Source organism: Cavia porcellus, unplaced genomic scaffold (assembly GCF_034190915.1).
Source record: "Cavia porcellus strain 051 isolate PalLab524CR breed Dunkin Hartley unplaced genomic scaffold, mCavPor4.1 scaffold_23, whole genome shotgun sequence".
NCBI lineage: Eukaryota > Metazoa > Chordata > Mammalia > Rodentia > Caviidae > Cavia > Cavia porcellus.
In genome coordinates, this window is record NW_026947506.1 from 13,827,326 (window position 1) to 13,848,313 (window position 20,988).

Genomic DNA, 20,988 nt, shown 5'->3' on the forward strand with positions numbered 1-20,988 from the left:
AATCAGAAAAGGTCCAGGATTGACTGTGAAAGAAACAGAAACTAAAGCCCAGGGTGGTGGTATAGTAAGATTTTAAACAATACACTATGTACCAGGAAGGAGGCTCCTAAGCATTCATGGCATGTTCTCAAATCTTGCTTCCAGAGAAGCAATTAGGAGTGTGTTCTTTGTTGCACCTATAACAGTGACAGAACTGGAGAAGCCTGCTCTCCCATAACTCTGGAAAGGCAAGTAAAATGCTATGAAGACAAATATTGGAGTCCTTGTGAGGAATTACACCTACACACAGCAGTGCAAAGAAATAAAGAAAGTAATATTGAAAGAATTAAAATACAGGATGAACAATCTAAAACATGCCCATTTGGGCACAAAAATACTACATGAGGTTGGAGTGTAGTTCAGTGGTAGAGCACATGTAGAGTGCTTATTTATATCTAGGGTGTGCAGCCAGCATACAAAATTTACATGAAGCCATGGAGTATAATCTAATCTTGATGCTAAGTGGCACAATATGGAAAGAAAATTCTTCTCCAACAGGTTTCTCAAGCAGAGCACTAGTGATATTTAGGCACAAGATTTCTTTCTAAAAAGGTCTGTTCCATTTCTTATGTGACATTGTTCAACATCTTTGAATGCCACTCCTAAAATGCTTCTAAATCTTCCTCATGACCTATGTCATGATTGCAAGAAAAAAGTTGAAACATATTTATAGCTTTTCTCAAGTGCAGAATTAGTACTGCTGGAAATGACTGACAGCAGATGCAGTGGACACAGCTCCTGAATGACAAGGTACAAGAATGGGCAAAGACCTCTATAGCTGCTAAATTTCTATCTCTGCACCTCAAACCCAGGCTCAGTGAGTCTGTCCAAAGTACTCTCTGCTTGTTCTTGCACACCCTCTCCTTGTCCTTACCAGCTGGGATACATTTCAGGTGTCACTAGTGTGAAAAGCTACAATAGCCTCCACTGTTTGATACTTTATGATGACACCCACAGGAAGCTATGGACAGACTAAACTCTGCCTTGAACTGAAGCTGGTGCTGAGTCTCAGCTGAATCACAGGCCCTTCTCAAGACCACCTGCAGTATACCCACATAGAGTGGGCAGGTCAAGCGAACTCAGGGGAATTTCAGAGATTGCAGTCTTTTTTGACTTATGGGACATGTAACAAAGATTCCTGGTCATCTCTTTTCCCAGAGAGATATATGTCACCAGCAGGGGAAAAGAGCCTTAGAAGTCATAGTACTAGACAGCAATGCCTTCAGCCCATTAATGTTATACAAATGAAAGTGGGCTTCCATGAGCAGGCAAACTGGCATGGAAAGACAGTTTACCCAAAATTAAAACAGAAAAGTTTCCAAAACCAGCACAAATTAGAACTAACAATGGAAGTGTTTTTTCTTCAGTCAGGCCCATGGTTGATGGTTTGTGTTCAAACTGCTCATGTCTGATCATTGAAAATCTCTGCCTTATCACCTTGTTAGCGTCATGCAAGCCACACAGTGTGAACAGAGGGGGGGGGCATCTCATAAGGATCATTATCATCAAAGCTACTCAAATCAAAGAAAAAAACCAAAATACATAGTGTTCCTTTCTCCAAATACTACTCATGTTGTTCTTCTGATACAATTGCTTTGGGGAACCTCAATAAAACAGCACTCAAAACAAGAAACTATGATGAGTATCATATTCTACAGAAAGTTTAGGGGCTGGGGGTTTAGCTCAGCGGCATAAGCACCTGCCTTGCAAGCAGGCGGTCGTGAGTTTGATCCCCGGTACCAATAAAAATGAAAAAAGACAAAAAAAAAAAAAAAGAAAAAAGAAAGTTTAAGAGGACTTGAAGGAATGAATCTAGTGATACTACTGGAGTTGGAAAAACTTAACATGATCAACCCAAAGGAAGTTAAAAATAAAATGTGTTGACAGTGTACAGGATATATCTAATCAAGCAAACATTACTTCTACACATCGGATCCTTTAAACCTGCTCAACAACTTACTTAAATTGTGTTTGGGGAAATATATATATATCACATAATCTAAATTTCATACTAAAATACTAAAATCTCATGGACTTCATTGAATAGAGCCCACTGCAATCATTAGTTGTTCGGCAGCAGGACACTGATGCTGAAACATCAGAGAGCAGTGACTCATGATTGCTGTCCTCCATCATGAGCAAGTATTGTACCATACATCACTAGTGAACAAAATGAGTAAAATAGAAAAGTAAGATTTGCATTAAAATTTTTTTCTGTATTTTTCAAAAGATTTTTTATAGGGCCTAGCAGATGTTAAAAAAGTTACTGTGTATTGACGATAAATCCCAGGATTCATATTTTGTATTGAAAGAGGGTCATACTCAATTCTTCAGGCCAGTTCTTGTATCACTTCCTGTCACAGTCCCCAAGTGGCTGAGAGTAAAGTTGTGAATTACCACACATCACTGATGTTTAGTTTACTCAAACTTTGAAATCTTGGTATATCATGGTGTATAAAAAACATCCCAATCTTAAACTGTCATAGTGACACATGTGCATTATCCCCACATTAAATGAGTTACAAATACTATCAAAAATAACACCACCTAGGTCAACTTAGTAGGACCTGATCTCAAAAATATTTTTACAGAATTAAAAACTTAGCTCAGAGCAAAAAAACAGAGCAAAATTCTAGTTTGATACTTATACAAACTCACACATACACATATAAAACCAAGTATGTGGAGTGTGGTGGTGTACATCTGTGGTCCCAGCTCTGAGGAGGCTGAGGCAAGAGGGTTGCCGTGAGTTTCAGGCCAGCCTGCACTTCAAAGTGACATCCTGTTGAAAAAAAATTGATAAACAAGTTAAAAATCATCAAGAACAGCTGGAAAACTTTGATACAATGGGGATACTCCCATCATTCTACTTCAGCTATGGTGTCCAAACTAATTTTAAACCTAAAACAAAGCCAGATAGTTTCCTACTTTCAGATATTGCCTTGAAAATCATTAGATGAACTGACTAGTGGGAGCAGAAAGCATAGTTACCTATTATTAAATTCCCATCTTTTCTTCAAACCTGTGACCCTTGCCCATTTTACGGAACAAGCAAGCACACAAGTGTTCCTTCTTGTTCATCCTAAGAACAATATGAGTTTCAGCGATCTTCTCTATTGTAGATATTACTACTGGCATGTCATTCTCTCCTACCTCTTTTCTACTCTCCTTTGATCCATCCTAAACAAAAATCACTTATACCTAACCACTGATATGCTTCTAATTCAGCTTCTCCCCTACTCCTAATTCAGGATTCTCCCTTACTCCAGTACTCCTTTGAAAGTCTAACTTAAGCAGGTTTTGTATTTAAAAAATGTTAAAAATTTGGCCAATAACTGTAATCCTCCCCCCGTTTTTTTGGCACCAGGGATCAAACTTATGACTGTGCGCTTGCCAGGCAGGCAGGCGCTTATGCCACTGAGCTAAATCCCCAGCCAGAACTATAGCCCTTAATACAGACAGATGCCCTGGCTCCTTTCCACTCCTACACATATCACACATACATGTCCATGTAAATGCCCCAATTCAAGGTATCTCTCAATGTGGCTTTAATAGGCAACCCCTTCTGGAAATTGTCTCTGGCAGGTACAATTTCCTCTTCACTTGCCAAGACTTTAACACCCACTACATTTTCCTCAGCATTCTCTGTGTAGAATTCAAACTGTCAAACTGTGAGTGGACTTATCATCTAAATAAATTTTCAAATGTCTTTGGCATTGCTCTGCATGGAACTCAGGAGTACACTGAGTGTTTGGCAAGTGCTCTTCCATTGGGGCATGTCATCACATGTTTTTCAATTCTCAGGACCTTTCTTAATACCTAATATGTGTTGAGAAATGTAGGAAGATAGTAAAATTTAGAAGATCACTACAAAGATTAAAAAGCAAAGCTTAAGAAGGAGTTCTGTGTATGAGACCCTGCATCACAGATATTTACATCCTTTAGACCCTCCAGCTGTGCTGCTGACAGAAATGAAACCAAGGACCTAGCTCACCACCACTGCATCCACCTCCAGCTTGCATCTGATCATGGATCTCCCCAAGAACCCTGCTCTTCCCAGAATAGTGCAGATGCAAAGGCAGCAGTGGGTTTCTCAAGAGGGCATTCAGGCTGGTAGTGTCACAGTGGGCAAAAGGACCCTAGAACTTAGAAGTGGCCTTGCTCTACCAATGTTATAGGCAGCTGAATTAAATAGAAATATTATAGGCAGTCAGAAAGTGCTAGGCCTCAAAGGAGCCAGTGCAGAAGACCAGATACCTTGCAAACAGGGAGGTAACAAAACACTTCCTGTTGTGGCTCAGATCTCAAAATAAATAGAATCACATCCTAAGTGTAAACATCAGGAATTGATATTCTAAATCGGTATCCATCACCTTTCAGTAGCCAGAAGAAGCCACTAATCCAACTCCCTACAGCAAAAGTCCTGCTCCCCCATGGTACTATCCCTATGCTTCTCAGGTAAAATTTAAAGAAAAATCTCATAATCTAAGAAATTAACTCATAATCTTCTTGATTGACCATAATCTGTCCCATGTTATGCCTCTTTGCATTGTGAATTCCCATTTTTGCCCACCTTGGATCTGCCTCACCTCGTGGTTGAGCTCTCTAAAATTCCCTAGCAAAGCAGGGTCCTCAGAAACCCACTGGGGACCCCTTCTGTCTGTCCCTCTGTCTCTGGATCTTTCTCTCTCTCTCTCATTCTTGCTCTCTCTCTCAGACATGATAGATTCTGTCAGCCTGGGGCTTATCTATGTCTAACATGACATTTGCCCAACTTGGTATTGGGCCCAAAGAAGCAATTTATTTCTCCAAGAGTATCTCACATGTTTCTTCGTCTCTATCACCTTAAAATCTTATCAGGACACAAGCTTTCTTTCTCTCAATATATATATATATATGCTCCTCTCTTAACATCCAGTGTTCCGAAAATTCACTTTTTGATTTTAGAGAACACAAACTCATAATGAACATCTAGTAGATTGTGAATTTCCTTCCTTTGTATCAGCAAGGGGAAAAAGGAACAGAAAATGACTCAATGCCCATCTGACAGTACATCAGGATCTGGACTAACATGCGGGATCGCAGCCACCACAGCTAAGTTTTTTTTGTTTTTGTTTTTTTAGTTTGGTTCCTGGGTTCAAACTCACATGTCACGCTTTTCAGGCAGGCCCTGTGCCTCTAAGCTATATCCCAGGCCCTAAGCCACCAGATAGTTCTGATCAATTCGAACAGGACCTCTTCCAGGTCCAGCTCTGTTTCAGAGCTCCTGTTCCACAATGTTACCATTGTGCAGCTTGAGGGCCTCCTAGGGTGTTTCCTACCACCCTCTAGCTTATAAATGTCATAGAAAGCCCATCCAACTCTCAGTAACATGCTGGGGACAAACACTTTGGCACCATGATACTGGAAGTATTCTCCCCCTTGGCCTCCTCAGATTGGACACTTTATACAGTTTGCTCCTTTTTTCATTGACTGACTTCCACTCTATTGCCCGCCCTCTAAGCCAAGCAGGAAAAGACAAATCTTTTCCTGCAAGAGTGGAGCCCAAGTGTAAGATTGTAATGTAGAGACTTCTGGACCAGGTTCTCTTATAAAATGTTAATTTCATCTTGCCTGAATAATAATACTTGTATTTAAAGGCTTTACACTGAGGAATCAGAATTGACCCCATTTTCTTATAGGACTCAGTGAGCCCTTCCTGAAAATGGGTCATGACTGTGTTCTGAAGGTTCTAGGGTCAATATTCTAGTAAAGACTCAATTGTCTTTTTTCAGAAAACAACCTGAGTCCAGGAGGGCCCAGGGCACAATGGAATAGAGAGAGAGCTGGTTGTTTGAGAGAGAAATATTTGGGAATGAGGCACCTGGCTTCGCTTTGAAGATTTTGCACACCAAGTCTTTGCATCTATTAATTTTGAGCTCTGAAAATGAATATGTGTCTCTGAAAGGAACACAAAACATTAGGGTTAACATTACACTTTTCTGCAGATTTTCACAGCTTTTATAAATGCAATCTATTCCCTTTGGAAATATGGAGAGATATTTCAGAAGTTCAAACTTTACTGTGATTGGAGTAAATACCATGGATTTCCAGAAAACTTGTATGTTTCAGATTATATACTCTCTGTAGTTTTGAAATTATTACTTTTCATTCATTTTATATCAATGGGACAAAATATTCAAAACAGAAAACTTAATGAGGTGTTTACTTTGTCTCACAGTATCCAGCCATGTTCTGCTAGTTGCAAGTCAGAAATACAACAGCAGAGTCGCATGTGAAGAAAAATTCTCTCAAAACATTTCAGCCAGGAAGCAGAAAAAGATAGGAAAGCTGGGACAGAACACATCTTTCCAGAATGTGTTGCAAGTGGCTCATCTGTAACAGGGCCCATCTTCCTCATAGCATTTTCACATACTGAAATCATCAATAGATTAATCCACTGATGAATACAGATTCCACACAATGCAATCAACTTTCAAACTTTAAAAATATTTCAGTTAGAAAACTTAACACTAATTCTGTGGTTAGAAGCAAAAACAAGACACCCAACAGCACAGTCACCCACAGAGAGAACTGAAATAGGAGGTAGCTCTCTCCCCTGGACTGCTCATGTGCACTGCACAGTATGGTGAGGAGTGGTTTTAGGATTAGGGTTAGGCTCAGGTACTGAGATGCCATATGCAGGATTCCGGCCATGGTAATTACCTCATTGGAGCTTGACAGGATACGTAGGTCCTGAAAGCACTATCAGTCCAAAGTAAAGAGCCAAAAGACACAAATATGTACTGGTACAGTTGCATCTAGGACCAAATATTCGAAATGATGCTGAAAGGTTCAGTTCTTGACAAGGCTCTTTCCGTTCACTTTCAACCATGAATCATGTCTTAACCACAAAGCATCAATTCTGGATTTAGTATTTTTCCCATGCAGGCACTGTCACTGGAACCCACAAAGTCAGGATGAGCTAGGTGGGAAGGCACTCAGCAACACACTGGCAACTTCTGCCTTGGGTGCCTGACAGAGGAGGTCCCACTTGTATGTCCAGTATACCTGACCAGATGCCTCACATAGTACAAACTTTTCTTCATTGACGCCAGGCTTCTCAGTTTCCTGTACAATGAATCAACAGGCACAAGACTAACACTATACTACCTACCTGTATGATGTTGAAATAGTAGACTTTATTTATTTATTTTTATTTAAACAAAGAAAAGAAACTTTTTTTAAAAAGCTAGAAAAAGTAGAATACTGTATTGAAAAAAATTAACATCATAAAATCGTTAGTTGATACATTGCATATTGTAATCTTATCAATAGTTGTTAAAGTTACAAAAATCAAAGCATAAAAAGTGGCTAGACACTCAAACATTGACAGTATGAACTCTTCTGTTCAATTATCTAACAGAAATTTAGTATTATGGTCATCTATCTTACACACCTTTATATCCTTTAGAGCCCTTTCCTTCCCTTTCACATTTATAATATCTATTATACTTTTTGGATCTCATTATTCTATCAGTTCTTATTATTTTTTACACTAGAGGGACAATGTGATATCTACTAATGTGAGTTTTGTTTACTTCACTAATGAGGATATTCTCAAGTTGCCTCCATTTACCTATTAAGGCCTCAGAATCATCCTTTTTATAGCTGAATAGTATTCCATTGTATAAAAATACCACATTTTTTCACCCAACATCAGGAAAATAGAATGAACACCAATAAACAACCTGATGCTACACCTCAAACATCTAGAAAAAGAAGAGCGAATAAAACTCAAAGCCAAAAGAAGGGAGGGAATTATAAAGGTCAGAACAGAAATCAGTGCAATACATACTAAGAAAACAATACAAAGAATTAATGAAAAAGTTGGTTCTTGAAAGAATAAATAAAATTGACAGGCCTCTAGCCAACCTTATTTAAAAAATGAAAGAACAAACTCAAATTCATGCAATAAGGACTGAAAAGGATATTATTACAGATCCCATGGAAATTCAAAAGATCATGAACACCTACTTTGAAAATCTCTACTCATATAGGATGGAAAACACAAAGGAAATGGACAGATTTCCAGGAACACATGAACTACCAAAGCTCAATCTAGAAGATATAACAATTTTGAATAACCTAATATTAGCTACTGAAATAAAAAAAAAACATGATTAAAAACTTACAACAAAGAAAAGCCGAGGTCCTGATGTACTCATGACTGAATTCTATAAGAAAATTAGAGAAATTTAATGCCCATACTCCTTAAACTCTTCAATGAAATTGAAGTCCTCCCTAACTCATTCTTGGAGGCAAGTATCACTCTGATACCAAAACCAGAGAAAGAGAACTATAGAAGAAAGAGAACCCAACCAAAAAGAACTATAGAACAATCTAACTAATGAACATTTGATGCAAAGATTCTCAATAAAATACTGCCAAATTGAATGCAGCAAGTCAACAAGAAGACTATACACTAAGACTAAGTGGGATTTATTCCAGGAATGCAGGGATAGTTCAACATATGCAAATCAGTAAATGTAATACACCACATCAATAGAGCCAAAAATAAAAATCACATGATCATCTCAATAGATGCAGAAAATTTTTTTGATAAAGTCCAACACTATTTCATGATAAATCCCTACAGAAATTTGAAATAGATGGTCTGTATCTCAATCTCATAAAGGCCATCTATGACAAACCAACCGCCAACATTATACTAAATGGACAAAAACTGAAAGCCTTCACTATAAAGTCAGGAACAAGATAAGGATGTCCACTATCACCACTCCTATTCAATAGTTCTGGAAATATTAGCCAGAGCAATCAGACAAGAGGGAGAAATAAAAGGAACAAAAATAGGAAAAGAAGTTAAATTATCATTATTTGCAGACTGCATGATACTCTACATAGAAGACCCCAAAAACTCATTAAAACACTACTAGAGGTAATAAATTCAGCAGCATAACTGGATACAAAGTCAACACTCAAAAATCAATAGCATTCCTGTACACAAACAAAAACTCCAGGAGAGAGAAATTATGGAAGTATCACCCTTCACAATAGCATCTAAAAAAATAAGTACTTAGGAATTAACCTAACCAAGAATGTAAAAGACCTATGTGCTGAAAACTATACTACTCTAAAAAAAGGAGATTGAAGAGGATATTAGAAAATGGAAGGATATTCCTTGCTCTTGGTTAGGAAGAATTAACATTGTGAAAATGGCCATACTCCAAACCTGTTATACAGATTCAAAGCAATCCCCATCAAAATACCATTAACATAACTTAAAGATCTAGATAAAATATTCCTAAAATTCATCTGGAAACAGAAGAAACCTAGAATAGCAAAAGTGATTCTGGCTCCCAAATGCAAAACAGGAGGCATCTCAATTCCTGACTTCAAACTGTACTACAAAGCCACAGTGATAAAATCAGCATGGTACTGGCAAAGAAATAGACCTGAGGATCAATTGAACAGATTAGAAGTTGCAAACACTACTACAAAGACATTCTGCCACCATATATTTGACATGTTCACTGGAAAAAAGATAGCCATTTATTTGGTGTTTGAAAAATTGGTTTTCCACATACCAAAGACTAAAATAGACTTATGCCTATCACCATACACTAAGCTAAAGTAAAAATGGATCCAGGATCTAAATATTAAAACGGAAACACTAATTCTACTGGGGACAAGGTAGTTATAAATCTTGGAGACATAGGGGTAGGGAGAGAATTCATGAATAAAATTTAAACCAAATGGGAAATACTTCAAAGAATCAACAACTAGGATCTCATATTACTAAAAAGTTTTCGCACTTCAAAAGAAATCACCAACAAAGTGAAAATAAAACCCACAGAATGGGAAAGAATTTTAGCCAACAATCCCTCAGACAAGGACTTATATCCAGCACATATAAAGAACTGAAAATCTTCAAGCCCCCCAAATTCAAAGACCTTCTCTAAAAATGGACATTGGAGATGAACACACAATTCTCAGATAAAGATAAACAAATGAAAAATAAGTATATGAAGAAATGTTCACCATCATTTGAGAAATGCAAATTAAAATGGCATTGAAATATTAGACTCTAATCAAATCCTTCCTTGTCTAGTCTAGCTCTATCTTTGATTACTTCTTCCTTTGATGCTGCCTTGACCCCGCCTGAAGGATCATAGCCCTGAAGTAGGACTTTTTTCTAGTCTTTTACAGCTGCTTGTATCTTCTTACTGTTTTCAGGGGACATTTCCTATTTTTTGCCCCTGAAAAGTTGATCCAAATAATACTCCATAATTTCTCAATTCAAAGCCACATGGTGAAAATCCTCACCCAATAATGTGGCTCCAGGCAAGAGTAGGATAAGATGGAATAGAATAGAAGGGAAACACTAATTCTTTTTGAAAGAACAGAGGAATTTTAAATTAAAATCCATGGGATAAAATTCAAATAACTTTTCACTGGAAAGAATTGAGCCTTGTGTATACAAAATAAACATTTTGTGGGCTTTTAAAATGCTTTAACACTCTCAACAATTTTTTTATTTTAGAAAGATAAAAGTAAACTAAAATAAAAACTGTAATACAGAATGTCAAGACAGGCTAATAAATTAACAATGGTTAATATATTGTGAATTGTTGGAAAGACCCAATATTTATAAAAGGTGGCTTCCTGGCATAGGCTTTTTCAAACTCTATCTCTCCACCTAGACATTTTTAGCCAAGAAAAGAAAACCATGTGAGAAAGAGAGTAGAATTCTCCAATAAATGAAAAAGTTGTGTATGATATGATATCAGTATCATGCAAAGAAATAAATGTGAAAAGAAAGAAAATATTTTGACAGCTACAGACAGGAAAGTTCTTTATCCAAAGTCATAAAGATAACCAGAATTCTGAAGACTAATTGTATGAGGAGGGCCAGAATGAGAGGCACAGTGTAGCTGTACCTTTGATCACTGATCAATGATGAGACAGGAAAGCCTACCAACTTAGGAGTAAATCCTCAGTACTATGCTGCTCCTTCCTCATAGGTTAATTTCACCACAGTAAAATTATCATCTGGGATCCTGTATTTAGCTTTATAGTGAAATGCATTAGCTTGACAGATGCCTAGGGTAGTAGTAAAATCCATGTTTGAGTGAGTCTGACTGAGGTAGAGAGGCATGAACTTAGAAGTTACCTCCAGCCTCCTGTTCCTTCTTCTCAGCCACTTTTCATTCTAAAGAATACCCATTGAAATTCTGAAGAATGACTACTGGTAGCCTCAAGTTACTGGAGACCATCAACCAAAAGCAATGGCAAACATCATAGCTTCCCTATGGGGAAAATACTTCTCTATTGCTTATTATATCTAGAATACAAGCTTATTTGGTGAAGCTATCTCCATAGAGCTTGAATATTCCCTCCTTAGGTTGTGGCCTATATCCCACAAATACCAAGAGCTTTCCTAATCTGTTAAGTGGCTCCTACTCCCATCAGGTGAACATACGACAATCATCCCAAATTCCTAAAGATTACATTTCTAGGCTTGGCCTTCAAAGATTGTCTTCAGTTGTACAATTTATATGGCCTATTTCCAGCAAACCAATTTTCCAGAAAAAGTTTACGGAAAAGCCAACCATTTTTGTGTAAAAGCTTGACAGCCATCAGTCATGATCTGAGAAACAACAACCCCCAAAACCATCTGCTCACAAATCATCTGCTTTTCAACACTCTGCAGCTTGTCATGCCCCAACAGTCATTTAAACTATGCATGAACTTAAAGTCTAAAAATAAATGTTTTCCTTATGAGAAAAATGAGGGTGGTAAAATCTCATGTTACAGAAAAGATGACAAAATGTGAATTGTCTGCATTTTCCTTTGTATTTGTGATTTCCTCACCCTTCCAATTTGAGAATTGACCCAACCTGCCCTGTTGCCTAAGTATTTTCATTTTGTCTTACTATAATACTATATAAGCATTATATAGTATTATACTGTATAAGTACTATATAAGTATTTTCATTTTGTCTTACTATAATGTTTGTCTTAACTAAAAATTATTATTAGTGGGAGAACATCCTACTTACTATTCTACCTTGAAAATTCTAACTACAAACACATTCATAGCTGAACCATAATCTTGACTTGAGGACTCCAAACCATTCTTCCACTAATAGTAGTTGATGACTACTAGCACATCTAACTAACCTAGCTCTTCCCCCAACAATTAACCTAGTCAGAGAGCTATATATCATCTTCTCTACTTTCTCCTGATCTAATCTAACAATCATCCTTATTGGTATTAATATACTAATCACAGCCCTATACACATTATTCACACTTCCACACAATGAAGAAAGTTGTCATACCACATTACCAATATCACCCAGTCATTCACCCGAGAAAATTCCCAGATAATCCTCCATATCCTATCCTTAATTTTCCTTGGCCTAAATCTTATGTACATCTTAGAAAACCTGTACTGTAATTATATTTTAATAAAAACATTAGATTGTGATTTAACATTAGAAGATAAAACCTTCTTATTTACCTAGAAAAAAGTGAGTTGGAACTGCTAATTTCATGAACCATGCTTAAAAATATGGCTTTCTTAACTTTTATAGGATAGAAGTATTTCATTGGTTTTAGGAGCCAAAAAATTGGTGCAACTCCAAATAAAAGTAATCAACCTATTCATCTCATCCTTTATCATAATGCTAACCACCCTAATATTACCACTCTTAACATCTACAACTAACACACACAAAAAAAAATTTCATACCCTATATATGTCAAATCTCTTGCTTCATTATCTTTTATATTAAGCTTAATCCCAAACTCTGCATTCCTAAATTCAAATCATGAGGCAGTGGTATTAACCTGGAATTAACTAACAATTCAAACATTACATTTAAATATAAACTTTACATTAGACTACTTCTCAATGTTGTTTATATCAGTAGCCTTGTTCATGACATGGTCTATTATAGAATTTTTCCTATGATATATACATTCAGACCCACACATTGTTAAGTTTTTCAAATATTTCCTACTATTTCTAATCACTATAATTATTTTAGTTACAGCAAATAAGCTGTCCAAAAATTTTATTGGCTGAGACGGGGTAGGGATTATATCTTTTTTACTAATCAGATGATGATATGGTCAAACAGACCCAGATACAGCAGCACTCCAAGCAGTCCTATGTAACCGAATTGGAGATATTACATTCATAGTATCCCTGGTGTGATTCATTGTACATTTTAACTCATGAGAGTTACAACAATCATTTGTAATGCAAGACAAAATCTCTTTACTATCACTAATTAGTCTATTATTAGCAGCTACAGGAAAATCTGTTCAATTTGGCCTCCATTCATGACTCTCTTCAGCAATAGAGGGTTGTAATATCAAGATTACAAGTAATATCAAGATTACTTCACTCTGGTGCAATAGTAATTGTAGGCATCTTCTTACTAATCTGATTTTCCCCTCCAATACAAAACAACTGCCTCTTTGAAACAAGTGCCTTATGCTTAGGAGCTATCACAACACTATTTACCAATATCTGGGCCATCACAAAATGACATAAAAAAATTGTAGCCTTTTCTACCTCGAGTCATCGAGACCTAATAATAGCAACCATTGGAATTAATCATCTATACTTAGCTTTTGTTCATATCTGTACACACACCTTCTTCATATGCTTGGGCTCAATCATTCATAATTTAAATGATGAGCAAGACATTCAAAAAACAAGACTTTCAAAAAATGATCAAAAACCATTCAACATTCTACTCTTTACTACTTCTTATCTAATCAGTGGAAGCTTAGCTCTCACAGGTATGCCATTTCTCACAGGCTTCTACTCCAAAGATCTAATCATTGACGCTACCATCACAGCCTATATCAACACCTGAGCTCTAACCCTCATCCTCATCACTAGGTCTCTAACAGCTGTCTACCATGTTCAAACTTTTTATATTAAGAAATAATTCATATTTATGCTCTAAGGATAATTATAATCCATGGGAAAATATCCCTGTTCACATGACTTTTTCTCTCAGTGACTTAACACAGATCAAAATACAAGTAGGAAAATTTTCAGATGACCCTGATAAATACATTGAGGTCTCTACAGCATTCACCCAGACCTATAAGTTAGACTGGAAAGGTATAATGTTAATCTTAAACTAAACATTGACTTCTAATGAGAGACAAGCAGCATTACAAGCCGTTATTACATTAGGTGATAAACATCATATGTTAATTTTAAAAAGCCAGAAGATAGACATCCAGGGGAACAACCAGTTCCCACTGCAGCCTGAGCAGTCCTTACTCAAACCCCTGTGGGCCTAACAGTCAGAAAGGAGAGTGGAGCAGACAACATTCTTGAAGGACTAGGAAGGACAAAAATCAAGCCCTCTAGTTATTTTACATTGTCATCTATTTATCAGGAGAAAGATGAAAACCCCTCTGCCTTCTTGTATCACTTACAAAAGGCACTGGTAAAACATGTGTTCATAGCTCCTGATTCAGTAGAACAGCTTTTGCTTAAGACATGTTTATTACCCAGACAGTGCAAACATTAAAAAAGTCACAGGGCTGGGGGTTTAGCTCAGTGGTGTAAGTGCTTGCTTAGCAATCGTTAGGTCATGAGTTCAATCTTCCGTAACCAAAAGAAAAGTTACAAAAGATAGTTTTTGCTACAAATAGTTCACTTGATAGTTTAGCAAACACTTCCTCTTAGTATTTTATAGTCAAGACTGGGAAAAATCCAAGGAAAGAAAACAAAGATACAAAAAAAGTGCCCGCCTTTGTTGAGGCCTTAAGAATAACAGAGCCTAACTTGATTCTCAGGTTTCCAAGAAGAGCTCAATAACTAGACTCAACTGCTAATACTGTGGAATGCCACGGCACCTTTAGAGAGACTGTCTTAAGAGGGTCCACATCTTATTACCTGAATGAAAATGCAACCACTGAAATTGATATTGCACTCTGAGGTGGAGGCCCCAGAGCTCAGACTCATCTTCCCAGGAGGTCTAACAAGACTAACAGCCCCAAGGCGCTCTACTTCTTCTTTCTGGCTGAGCTGTCATAGTTACTTGTCATCTCCTGGAGGAGCTCTAGATAATCATTACTATAGAGGGAAAAAACCCAGTCTATTTCTGGACTTTGGCACTGGTCTCTTTGTCTTTCTCCAGCTCTGGCCATCTTCCCACCTTATCTGAATAAAAAGAATGACCAGAAAAAGAATAATTCATTTAAGCTGTAAAAGGGATGGCTTTCCTTTTATATGTTTCTCTTTGAATATGCCTAAAAGTCCAACTTTCATCCTAGGGAGATATTATGTCCTGTTTAAATATGGTAATATATATACTGAGGTTGCCAATTAATCAAAAATTTTGTGGCTTACCAGAACGTCTAATTTGTTTCTTCTTCTTGATGGGTTCCTCCCAGCCCTAGCATGTCTTCTACTGATTCACAGAAGGCGATTTCTACAAATACAGTATATATAGTTGTTCATGTATAACAGTTAGTTTTTCATTAGCCAAAATAATGAACAATTGTCATAATCTGGTTCTCACAAATCATCAAAAATTTGGAAATAATATAACTAAAACTATAGGGACATATGACAAAATAACAGATTCCATCAGTAAAGGGATCTAAGAACCAATGGTTTTCAAATGCTATTCTCTTAAGAACAATTACTAAACTTACCTGTCAGCTCTTTTGGTCATAGTTTTATTATATATGCTGTAACTTCTCTAAATTTTTATTTATTTTTGCCTACAGGGTGCCAAACTCCAAGGAATCAAATAGATAAAGCCAATGACAAATATGTTAGATTCCTTATACCAGAATCTGAAAGGTAAAAACTGTACAAGAGAAATTATTCTTTAAAAACATGTTAGAACCAGGGATTTAGCTCAGTGGCAAAAGCAACTGCCTTGCAAGTGAGGTTGTGAGTTTGATCCCCAGAACCAAAACCCAAAAAACAAAAACAAAACCTGTGTTTTGTCCTCAAATTACCTAGCTAAATACTTCATGCTCTGTAATTATTTTCTTAACCACTGTAACCAAGAAGGATAACCAAACATGCCAGATATCTCTTTGTAACTGATTATCATTGGTCTAGCCTTGTATCTGATGACATTTCTCTGCTAACTTCCATGCTATTTTTTCTCACCTTTGTACTTACTACTTTTGCATCACATAAAAGCTCTAGACTATCAGACTAATATTTTGGAAATGATCCCATTCAGTGCCCATCAATGTAAAATAGATTCTTTTTTTTTTTTTCTTTTTTGAGACGGGGTCTCGCTGTGCAGTTCAGGCTGGACTTGAGCTCACTTTGTAGCCCAGGTTGGTCTCAAACTTGTACTGATTCTCCCACCTCAGCTTCCTGAGTGCTGGGATTACAGGTGTGAGCCACCACACCTGGCCATCAATGTAAAATAATTCTGCCTCCAAATCCTTGGTGTTGTTTTAAAGGCGAATTGAAATTTCAAATAAAAGCCCACCAAGAATGCATGCCAAAACCCAGTGGTTGTCTGACCAGGAAGACAGTGGAAGCAAATTAGATCACAGGTTGAGGCCTGATGGCTGAAAAAGGAACTTCTCCTGGCTCCTTAATGGGATGGTGCACACTCCAGCCTTTTTGGATCTCCCTCCGTAACTTGGACTGGAAGGCCATGGTTGGCACTATTGGCCTCACTGGACCCACAGCAGGGGAAAAGGATACAGCTGGTCTGGGTTATCATATAATATAAAAGCCCACATGATGCCCCAGTCAGTTTATCCTTCATTCCTGCCTAGTGCTAGGCAGAAGGAAAATCTGATCATCTCATTATTTTAGGTCACCTGCTAGGGATGGTGGTTGGAGTGTTATCTTCTGCATGCTTGTTAAATGATTGTGTGAATATTTTTAATGCTTGTAAAAAGCAGAAGGCTTTTCTGTTTACTCTCCATTATGAAATATTTCTTCAGGTTTTCAGAGATATAGATCTTGGAGACCAACCAGTGGTTCCATGGATGAACCTAATAGGGACTGAACAGAGAACCTACTGAAAATTCTCCATAGATTGGATGGTCACAACATTGTTGAGAGGCAAGTGAGGAGAAGGGGAACTGAATAGTCTCTCTCTGAGGAGACCCAAACTTTTCTGCACCACTATTCAAGCTTACACCACACACCTTGTGGGAGATAGTGTGAGTGCCAGCCATAGAAAATCCAAGATCCTAGATTGTACATGGAAAAACTTCAAAAGAGGATAACTGGATGACTATAGAGTAAAAATGGAATCCCAGAAGCTCCAAACCTCTTGTGAGACTGTGCACTGATTTGCCACCCGAAGGAAGCCTCAATGTTGCAAGCACTGGATAAATCTGGGATGATGTACCAGACCCCAAGACTTGATGCCCTGACAACTTCTCTTATATCAATTCTTGGAATAACCTGTGTTAAAACATGCCATCATGTCTGCATTGTGCATGATAAATGAAACATGCTGGTCATCAAAACAAATCCCCAAAATGGCTTGCAAGCCTCTTAGGCCTGCTGTAACACACAGGAGCTTTACCTGATCCTACCTGAAGATCCAGAATCTGATCTGCTACCTCCTTACAAACTTGGGCACCAAAACCTAGCCAACCTCAGTGCACCCACTGTGTATTCCAGCATCACTTTTGCAGGTGCCAAGGATGAGCTCTGTCCTTCCAGACTCCTCATCACCCCAACATCCAGAACCATTGGTGCAGCCACTACAATAGGGCTATAGACATCACAACTGGAAATGCCACTACCAGTACTCCTCCTAGAACCTGTAGTGCCACTGTTGTTCTCACCACGAGGCAGGTCTAGGGCTCAAGTTCATTTTCACCTGCTCCAACTGTATCTTCTAGAGTTCCCTCAATACCATCAGTTATCCCTGATTCTGTGGGACTCATGTCACCTTCCAAAGCCTGTGCTGAAAATTTTCTCCCATTGTCTGAATGGCTGGCTGCATCTGTCACCCTTCTCATCTATAGTCCAGTCTATGCCACCTGCAGCCCACCTGGAGCCTCTGGCTGCTATCCCATTCTCCACAGCTCCAATGCCTGGAAATACTGCAACACCTTCTAAACTGCAGACTGATTCTTTATCACATGCTTTCAAGATGGAAAAAAGCACTGAGGGCCCTATCAACCATTGCTTCCACTGAGCTCAAATTTACAATTCATCTCCAACTGCCAATTTGTATCTACCCTGGAGCTAAGAGAGGTGCATTTAACCAAGCCCCCTTTATTTATCATCAACCATTATGTTGAATGGGTCTCATGAATGGGAAACACCACAACACATCCAACTTGGACATCACTGACCTCCTTAATTCCATCTTCCAGAGCCACCTGCCAATATGGAATGATTGGGAGCAACTTCTTTTGACCAAGTTTAATTCTGGATAATATCTCCACATTCTAAGCATGATCCAAGCATCACTGAAATCAAAAGTTCCTTCCCACCAAAAGTTTCCACCACTGTGCTCGACCTTGATGCTTGAGTGAAAATTACCTTTCCCTGATCATGTCCACATAGGGACTGCAATATAATACCAGGTCATGAGGCTCTGGACCAAAACTGTACTCCTCTTCTGGTAGGCTCAAAGGAGTAGTGAAAAGGTCCAAAAACATTTCTGAAATTATCCAAGTTATTCAATAACCCCCTGAAAGTCTGGGGATTTTATTTTTAAGAGAGTATGTGGTCTACAAGGGTCTATACACTTTTGACCCAGAGATGCCTAAAAATCTTCAAATGGTTAATTCTGCCTTCATTGCTCATTCTTCCTCTGGTCTTCAGGGAAAAATCCAAAATGTTGACAACTTTGCTGGTATGACCTCTACCTAGTTACTTCAGAATGCTCAAAGATTTTTCATGAAATGAAGTGAGAAGATAAAGTGGTACAATGGTGTGAGTCAGATTGTAGAACCCAGTAGAATGCTGTTTTCCTGGCTGCAATGTTAGGAAAGCCTGTTCCTGAAATACCTCACCATGGCTGATGCCAACACAGCAACCAATATGAAGGGGCCCATTTGTATGTGAGGCTTATAGCCTAACACCTGTGGCAGACCTTTTTATACCGTAGGACCTGACAATGTGTTTACTATAGACAGATTGGACACTGGAAAGCTAAATGTCTTTTCCATCTGTGGGACATAAAATGTTCTTATTTTCTGGCGTCACCCCAGCCTGAGCCTCTTGACCCTCTATTTGATGGCAGTGAAAAGGACAAAACAGGCTATTAGACTGGCCCCCATGAGTCCATGACCATTTCAAATACTGGAGGAAACCCTATGAATTTTATGTTGGACAGTGGGACTCAACATTCATATGTAACTCAGCCTGTTGTTCCTTTGACCTCCTAGTGAGTCCAAGTTATCATTGCTACTGGAATTTCCTTGGAAAAGAAATTTTTCCATAGTAGTTCATGTGAGATTGTGGGACACTTTATCCAACAGGAATTCCTGAGGATGCCTGAGTGCCCTATTCTAGTTCTGGGACAGCACCTCCTCTCCAATCTGGGAGTGATCATTTCTTTTGTTCTAAATTCATCAGCTTATACTCCAGCCCACTGCTACTAACATGATGCTGAAGCTGACTATATCATGAGAGAAATAATCATGTTTGCATCAGCCTGAAATGCCCAGAAGGTTATAGACTTGTTTACAGAGGTATGCACCAAGGAGTCACCTCCAGAGCTTGCAATTAATCATGACCTTCAGTGACTGATCTCTGTTCCACTCTAAAGCCTGTTGCTGTTAAACTATACCTTATGATAAGAGAAGCTTGATTTGGCATTCAGTCCTATACCTCTCACCTGAAGCAGTTCAGAAACTTAGGAGACTGCCAACCACCTTGGGATATTCCACTACTCCTGGTGGAAAAGCCAAAGGAGGAATTCTACCAGGGCCAGATCTCTGCATTATCAAGGCAGCCACCACAACTCATCACTCAACACCCTCCAACCCTTATATCTCCTCGGTGTTCTTTCCCCTGATGTTGCCACATTTACCTGTTAAGTCTTGAAGGTCACTGTCTTCTGTTTATAAGCTGCACCTGTCTTTCAGTCCATATTTGACATTGAATGGGAGGCCCTAGAGATGGAATGAAAAATCCAATCTCCCTGGACATGTTTACCACAAGTTCTGCACACATTTTGAGGAAGCACTGGCTGGTGATTTTGCTCAGGTTCAACATGTAGACTTCAACTACACCCTTATGCAGCACATTCCAGTCTGCAATTCAAGCAAGACAGACTGCTGGAAGGGAACACAGGTCCTTTTCCATCATCTACTGACCACTGCTTATATAATCTCCTGAAAAAGGTACAGAGATGTGGAAAAAAGGTACATTATGTGGGGTTTCACTTAGAGAAAAGGATTAGGCACCTGGGTTTCAAGAGAAAGGAAGTCACCTGCTCCATTTATAGGCCTGAAAACAAAGACAGGTTACAGGATTCCTAAGTGCCACAGGCTTCTGTCCAATTTGGATACTAGGGTGTTTCAAAAAATTCTAAGCCTCTACATGACATGATGGCAGGAAACAAAAATGAAAGGTAACAAAGTTGTCTATAGAACAGAATGAGTCTGTCTGGAATATTAAGAGGATACTGTTGGCTGCCCTGGCATTGGGCATCCCAGGTGAGTCAAGACCATTCAATTAATGCTGAATGGAGCCATGTTGCCTTAGGGGTCCTAACTCAAAAGTCATCCTTGAAAAGACCCATCATCTACTTGTCAGAAAGTCTAGACTCTGCAGCAAAAGGCAGACCCACTTGCCTAAAAGTACTGGCTGCTATGATGTTCCTGGCCAGAGAACCCAACAAACTGACTCTGGGACAAAACCTAACATTCCAGGTCACACATGCTGTTCTAGAGCTTTCTGAAAATCATCAACTGACTGTTTATCTGGTCAAGCCCTGAAATACAACC